Source organism: Pongo abelii, chromosome 22 (assembly GCF_028885655.2).
Source record: "Pongo abelii isolate AG06213 chromosome 22, NHGRI_mPonAbe1-v2.0_pri, whole genome shotgun sequence".
Taxonomy (NCBI): domain Eukaryota; kingdom Metazoa; phylum Chordata; class Mammalia; order Primates; family Hominidae; genus Pongo; species Pongo abelii.
In genome coordinates, this window is record NC_072007.2 from 38,580,833 (window position 1) to 38,589,165 (window position 8,333).

General features: G+C 43.6%; 1 long non-coding RNA gene across 1 annotated transcript; it reads left to right on the top strand.

Annotated features, from left to right (window-relative positions):
• Nucleotides 1–586: 586 nt before the first annotated feature.
• On the top strand, nt 587–6,881 carry LOC134760808 (uncharacterized). Its single transcript, XR_010138804.1, has 3 exons — nt 587–712; nt 1,150–1,501; nt 4,874–6,881. It is a non-coding gene; the product is annotated as an uncharacterized LOC134760808 (long non-coding RNA).
• The last annotated feature ends 1,452 nt before the right edge of the window (nt 6,882–8,333 follow it).

Sequence of the window (8,333 nt, forward strand, 5' to 3'; positions counted from 1 at the left end):
CAAAAAGCTGGGACTTCATTAAGTCAGTGATGAGAATCCCAACCCCTTTGCTGGTGAGGGGATCAGGAATAGCCATGGAACACAATTGTGGCCAATGATACTTGAAGAAAGCTACTGAGGGGGTTTCTAGAATAAAGTTTCTTCACACATTGTACTGGTTTGTTAGAGCTGCCGTTACAAACTACCACAGACTGGGTGGCTTAAACGGCAGAAATTTATTTTCTCATAGTTCTGGAGGCTAGGAATCCAACATCAAGATGTTGCCAATGTTGATTTCTTCTAAGGTCTTTCTCCTTGGTCTTTTCTCTTTGTCTATCTGTCCTCTTCTTTGAAGGACACTGGTCATATTGAATAAGAACCTACCCCATTGACCTTATTTAACTGTAATTACCAGTATCCCCAAATTAGGTCACATTCTGAGGTATATGGGGTTAGAACTGATGAATTTAGAGGGGACATGACTCAGCCTATAACATGTTTTAAAAAACACACACAGAAAAAAAAAATCTTCATCATTTAAACATTGTCTCTGCCAGGAAATGACCCTGTAGATGACAGAACAGTGGACAGAATCTAGAACATTTCTGACATCATGAGACTGGGGCATCCTTGACTTAGGACTTCCTATTACGGACGATAGTTACTGTTCTTATTTTTAAGCAGTTGAGGTATTTTTTTCTCTCTCTCTCTTCTGCTACAGTATCTAATTTGTGTAAGTAAATACGTTTATTTTCATTGCCATTTCACAAATACAGAAACCTTGTCAGGAAAGCTGGAATTCTGATCCAGGAATCTAACTCCTGCCTGAATGACCATAAATAATAGGTCTGTGGCATCAAAATGTTCTCTCCAATACTTAGGCTTTCATTTCAGTTTTATAAAAGCCTCCTACAGAAAAATTTAAAAGCAGACCTTAGAATATTACTAGCTGGTTGTTCTAGAAATCTAGAAGCAAGGAACTGTCCAAAGAAAAGTCAGCCATGAAGGTATTTTGATGAACAAGAGTGTCTCTACTAAGATAAGGTTAAAAAACAATAAGAATGGCTACAATATAAATACACAAAAGTCAACAGATAAAGAAAAAGTGGTATATATACACTATGGAGTACTCTGCAGACACCAAAAAGAATGAAATAATGTCTTTTGCAGGATCATGGATGGAGCTGGAGACCATTATCCTTGGCAAACTAACGCAGAAACAGAAAACAAAATACCTCATAATATGGTTTGGCTTCGTGTCCTCACCCAAATCTCATCTTGTAGTTCCCATTATTCCCACATGTTGTAGGAGGGACCCAGTGGGAGATGACTGAGTCATGGGAGTGGATGTTTCCCATGCTTTTCTCATGATAGTGAATGGGTCTCACAAGATCTGATGGTTTTAAAAATGGGAGTCTCCCTGCACAAGCTCTCTTTTTGCCTGCTGCCATCCACGTAAGATACGACTTGCTCTTCCTTGCCTTCTGCCATGACTATGAGGCCTCCCCAGCCATGTAGAACTGTAAGTCCAATTATACCTCTTTCTTTTGTAAATTTCCCAGCCTCAAGTATGTCTTCATCATCAGTGTGAAAACAGACTAATACACTGCATGTTCTCACTTAGAAGTAGAAGCTAAATGATGAGAACTCATGGACACAAAGACAGGCACAATGGATACTCAGCCCTACTTGAGGGTGGAGGATGGGAGGAAGCAGAGGAGCAGAAAAAAATAAATATTGGGTACTAGGCTTAGCATCTGGGTGATGAAATTATCTGTACAACAAACCCCCATGACACAAGTTTACCTATATAACAAACCTGCACATGTACTCCAAAACCTGAAAGTTAAAAGTCACTAAACCAGTTAAATGAGATTATTGTTAGCAACCTAATACACAAATTGTGCTCTCTCTACTAATCTCTGTAGACAGTCTGAGCCCAGTCCTTAATTCTCTTTGGCAAGAATTGCAAATTACCTTTAGCTATGGATTTCATTGTTCAATTGGTTTTAATTACAGCGTTTTCCATTACTCATCATTTTCCTTACTTCAAATTAAGCCTCTCTTTTACTTCTTCCCTTAAGAGGAAATGAATGTTTGTCTTTTCTCAAACCTTCCTTTACATATTTGTATCACATGCCTTTTGTTTGCCTTTCTGGAATAAACCCACTGATCTCTCATGTCCACAGATGCCTCATCATCCTAGCATAAATTATTCCAAAGTTTCATGTACTTACTTTTTAAATTTTTAAAAAATAGCCTGCCTATCTTTCTTCTTCTGAGATGCAATAATATAAAGAAACATTGACAGCCTATTTCTTGTGCTTCAAAGAACACATTCCTAATAATCTGGGCCACTATTTTGTTCCTTTCTAGTGCTTTTATTGTGTGTGGAAAAATCCTTCAGGTTAATTCCTCAGTTTTACTCAGAACTAGAATGGCTGGCAGTGAGGTCAGTGTTATCACCAATTCCCAACCAGCATCGGGAAAGACAGCACTTAACCCAGCTGTGACTGATAAATAACTCCTCGCTTAGCAGAAACTGTGAGCTTGTGCACGATGGTTAAGCAATGTGATAAAGGAACCAGCTCTAGTGGAGAGACTCTGAGCTCCAGATTGACTCACTGAGGTCAGAGTCCCTCTGCCTTACTTTCTAGTGATATATATTTTGCTCTATTTCCTAATTTACTTTGGTCCTATTTGGCTTTAGGGGTATATTTTTCTTCAGTGATTTTTACTTTGCAGCTGATTATGGCATAAGTACTGCTATAGATGGCTTTTTTGGCCCCAATTAATGGCCTCCCTTTGCCATGTGACTTTCCAGCTCTTTCCACCAAGACATGAAGCCTGTCCTCCAAGTCTTTAATATAGAGCTGGCTTTGTACTAATAGCATCTGGTGAAGGTGGCAGCTAACCACTTCTGAGGGTAGGACTCAAAAAGCCCTTTGCACTTTTCACTGTCTCAGAATGCCACCTTTGCTAGGAGAACAAACCCTAGATAGCTTTCTGGAAGACGAGAGACCACATGGAACAGAGACCAATGATCTCCGCTGAAGACAACTTCAACCAGCTCCCGGCTGACCCACCAACTGACCACAGATGCAAGAGTGACCTTAACCAAGATCAGCTGAGGTTGGCCCAGATCAGCAGAACCACCAACCCAGTCCTAAGTTCACAAACAAAAATAAATTTTCATTGTTACGTACCACTGTGAAGGAAATGGCTGCGCTTTACTCAGTAGTAGTCTGAGGTGGCTGCCTGGTGCAGCATGACTTAGCGGGTTTGGAATGCAGGCGCACAACTCCACTTGTTATGTAACCATGCCACGTGAGGTGCATTAGGTGATCACTCATCTGCGCTCGTACTTGGCTCAGAGCCACTGTTGTCTGTAAAGGTATAATTACCCTACTAAGGCTGTACGTACAGCTTGCGATTTGCACCCGCGGCTGACACCCAGGCTCACTTGCGCCCACAGAGAAAGTAAAAGCCATGTCAAAACTGTGTACAATTCTTCGAGTATTTTTCCAGCTACCTGCCATTCGTCTATCCACTCCCCTCAGTCCTCAGTTTGGGCTGGAACCTGACACTTCGCATGAAAATTGGCCTCACAAACAGGATCCCAAGGTGGGTGAGCCTTTGGTCCCTGCTGATTCTTGGTTGGCCCTGTGGCCACAACATGGGTTGTGGTACCGGACTGCAGCTGTACTGCGAGGATGGGCTCTGGTGGAGACTGGGCCGTGGTAGGTGGGTCCCTTGTGAGCATGGAGAAGGCCCTGAAGTTGCTGGAAGCACAGAGCAACTGAGAAGGAAGGAGCATTTGCTGGCAGAATTGGATGGGCATTTTTGACTGCGCTTGGAGTACACACCCAGTCCCTGAGGGATGCCGCAGACGTAAGGGCTTTCCAGGCATAGGCGAGGCACCTGGAGGCCTGGTTACACAGCTCAGAAAAAGAATTAGAAGCTGCCATGAATGGGGACCTCCAGGCACCCCCTGGAAGCCTGGCTACAGAGCTTGAAAAAGGAATTAGAGGCTGCTGTGAATGCAGGCCTGGAGGCCACTGGTGGGACCGAGGGGTCCGTGCAGTAAAGAAGGGGAAGATGCCCACGGGAAAATAGGAGACCCCAACCAGTAACACACTCAAAGATGTGGATAGATTTGATTTTGGCCAGGGTTGACTGACAGAAAATTGATAAACAGCCCAATGAAGTACTCTTAACTTTGTGGAGACAGTTGTCTCTGGAACAGCAATTCCAGAAAATGCCCAAGAGGAAGAAGGGGAGAAGAACATTGCTGCGTGATCTGGTCCCGCCTGGGGTGTTCCAGCTCAAAGACTATGTAGTGAAGCCAGGCAGGGATGTAAAGCCTTTTCTGTTTGTGATGGAACTGGGCGAGGTGCCCAGCTTGAGGGGACACTGGGCAACCAGAAGCCACATGTGAAATTGACAATCCACTGGTCCCTGCACCCAGATAAGTTTCCAGGCAAGGCTGCATAGACAGCTATGAAGTGTCTATGGTCAATGAAAGTGAAATCTGTATCTCTGCACCTTGGCATCAGCCACCTGGCCCATGGTTATGCACTGTGTATGTCTCTCCCATACCTGTATACCATTCTGGGGGTGGACACTTTACACAGCATGACAGCTGTCTCATCTATCACATATTTGATGGACTGCTTGACAACAGAATTGGGACAGTACGACTATGCGGTGGACTTGACTAATGGATTTTTTTTAACAGAGAGCCAGGAACAATTTGCCTTCATGGGAAGGTGACAATGGACTTTCACAGGGTTATTGCAGGGCTATGTGCATAGCCCCACCATATGTTGTAGTCTTGTTAATATTATTCATGGTCTTTTTAATGCTATCATGCTAACCTCTAATTCTCTTGCAGGTTTAGAAGCGGCAGTACTCCTCTTGCCTGAGATTGCGATGGTGCAGCTGAGACCACCTTCCTGGCAGCCAAGTGGGCTATTCAGCAGGAATAAGCCCTGTGGATAGTTGAGCAGGGGCTCCCATTTGAGCTGGATGTGCATGTGACCACAGATGGTTTCAGTTGGGGCCTGTGGCAGCGCACGGAGTGCTTGAGACCACCAGTAGGCTTTTGATTCCAACTATGAAAGGGAGCTGAGCTCTGGTATTCCTTGATAGAGCAGCAGTTAGTAACTGCATGTGCTGCCCTTCAGGCTCATGAGAGCTTGGCAGGATTGGTTACAATCTTCATGCAGACGACTTACCCAATAGCAGGATGAGTGCATTCACGGATAATGACCCCCTGGACTGGGATGGGGGAGACATCCACTTTGGCAAAGTGGAGTGCCTACTTGGAGCAGCAGAGTACACTGAGTACAAGTCCCTTAGAGGTCTTGGGAGCTGTAGTCCTATGCAAGATAAGGCCATGGGGTCTGAGGCACCCCTAGACCCTGAGCCTTTACCATTTAAAGAAGGGCATCCCTCCATTCCCGATGGGGCATGGTACACAAATGGTTTAGCTGAGGTGCTACTGCTGCCTTGACCACTGTTGCAATCCAACCTAGTACTGACACCATATGGTTTGAAACCGGGTGTGGGCAAAGTAGCCAATGGGCTGAACTTAGAGCAGTATGGATGGTGATCACCAAGGAGGTGACACCTATAGAAATCTGCACTAATAGCTGGGAAGTTTATCGAGGTTTAACCTTGTGGTTAACTACCTGGAAGTTACAAAATTAGCTAGTTGTTCACTGGCCCATGTAGGCCAAGCCATGTGGCAAGATCTATAGGAGGAAGAATGACCTTCTCCGACCAGGTATAGGGATGAACAGTAACCTACTGTTGCCTGTCCTGATGCCCCTGAAGTCAGAGGAACAGAAAACTTGGCTGTGGCCATGGACCCTCCAAGCACCCAACTGCCTCTGGTTGGCCATCATAGCTCCCTAGGAGAAGGGCCTACAGTATGACTTGCCTGTCACTCCTTGGCTGTTCAATGCATGCCCCCCATGGTTGACTGTTCATAGGGAAACAGCCAGGGGATGAACCCTCCTCTGGGGAGCATATGTACTATCTGTGTTGCCTATTAGGAGCTCCCCTGTGACTTTGGCACAGATACAGGACCCAAAGGAACCATTGGGAGCTGGAAGGTGTGGTATCATCAGCCAGAGCAGAAGCCCTTGGTGGCTGCATTGTTATCCAGGGATGGAAAGTTAGCCTGTTATCGTTGTTGTGGGTTATGGATTCAGGGATCCACCCTTTGGGCACATGTCCCTGCACACAGGATGCCCTCAGCCTATGGGGTGGAGTATAAGGGAAATGGCTGCATGTTATTCTGGAGTAGGTTGAGGAAGCCTCCCAGCGCAGCATGACTCAGTAGGTTTGGAGCATAGGTGCACAACTTCACACGTTATGTAACCAACACTGTGTGAGGCACATTAGGTGATCACTCACATGAGCTTGTGCTTGTCTCAAAGCCACTCTTGTCTGTAAAAGGTATAATTACCCTGCTAATGCTGTACATATGGCTTGCAGCTCATGCCCAGGCCCATGCCCAGGCTTGTGCCTGGGCTTGTGGCTTGCACCCATGGCTCATGCCCGGGCTCGCTTGTGCTGAGATAGAGTAAGAACCATGTCAAAACTGTCTGTGATTCCTCACGTGTTTTTCCAGCTCCCTGCCACTTGTCCACCCACTGCCCTCGGTCCCCAGCTTGGGCTGGAACCTGACACTTAGGATGACAACCATTATGGTCTTGAGGGTGTTAATTAGACAGCATTATTATAGCATAAAAAAATGGCACAAGCCCATTTCTAATAATTATTGTATTTTCCTAAAGTACATATGATTTTTTTTAGATTATCTTGTTTTCTCTTCATGATTGCTTGACATTCTATCTTTAATTTTATTAAAAGTTGTGACATTCTTTACCATCCTCAGGAGAGGAGCTGGGTATTTTGACTTCCACAGCAATATGCCTAGCAGCCAACCAGGCTCAAGTGAGTGTCTAAATAAGACTATTTAATGGATAATTGTCAGGTTTCACAGATGCACCACATTTGCTCTATCCACTCTGTTTTTCCTAACCTTATCAGATTTCATTCTGTCACAGTCCTAATCCATGAAATCATTGTAAATATTGTCTACCCTTTGACCTCATTTGATTAGTAGAAAACATATGCTGTCACCAAGCCAAGCTTTGATCTAAGGGATGTTTCTTAAAGCAATGAGAATAATCACTATTCCAGTAACAGCAACAGTTGTTGAACAAACAAGATTTACCTGGGGATTTGAAGCAAGAGCAAATTTTTCCTCTCAGTTTTTTTTTTTTTCAAATAAATAAATTAATAGAAGGGCAAAAGAAACAGGAACTAAAAGTACAGATTCCTGTAATACCTAGTTGTTGTTTTTTTCTAAATTTGAAAGTCTTATTCACAAGATAAACAGCCACCTCTATTTTTGAAATTTTTTATGGAGGAAAAAAATTCAAGGTGCTAGATTGTCCTGTTTTGACAACTAAAGAGGGGGGAAAATCCCTCTGTCATTTATGATGGATGCAGGTTAATTGCCTGAAAGACTAGCATATAAAAGGCCAGTTTATTTGGCTAAGGTATGTAGGTCATTTGGATAATAGCACCATTAGCAAAGGTGAGCTGGGGGAGTATGAAGGAAATTCAAGGAATCTTCATTTCTGACAACTTGGTGAAGGATATCTGACCTAATACCATCGTGTATAGGTGATGGATTTCTATGAAATTGTAGTCATTGTGGGAAGAGCATAAAAAGTGTATAGCCAGAAGACAGAAGCCAAAAGCAAAGAACTAGGTGCAGGAGGGATGATGGGTTAAAATGAGAAAACAAAACTGAAGACAAAGAGAAGCCAAGAGATTTCAGAATGCAAAGACACAACGGGGGTAAGGAAAGGAAAGAGAAGATCACACAGTGTATAGACCATTACCAAGTGAGACTATCCAAAGCCATGAAAGACAGGCATAGGTATATACCTGAGTTTAAGGAGTACCTGTAAGAGACTCAGCCAATGTCATCCCATTTTCTGAAAGCAGGGAAAAAAACAAAATAAGCCACTGAAAATTAGATTTTCTTAACAAATGGTTGAGGATAAATACTGCATAGGTACATGAGATATATACTAAAATTAAAATGTAAAATAATATTTAGCCATTTAGGGAAGAAGCCATCTTTTTTGAGAAGTACATCAGTTTAGTAAACTCTAAGCTCTTCTGTTTGCTGATAGTCCTCTGGGCTATGGAAATACTCTGGCTATGGGACTGTTGCAGCTATGAGAATAGTAAAGATGAAGCTTCCTGTTATCGAGCTTCACAGGCAATCTGTGTCCTCTGACATTCCTGACTGTTGCTCACTACAC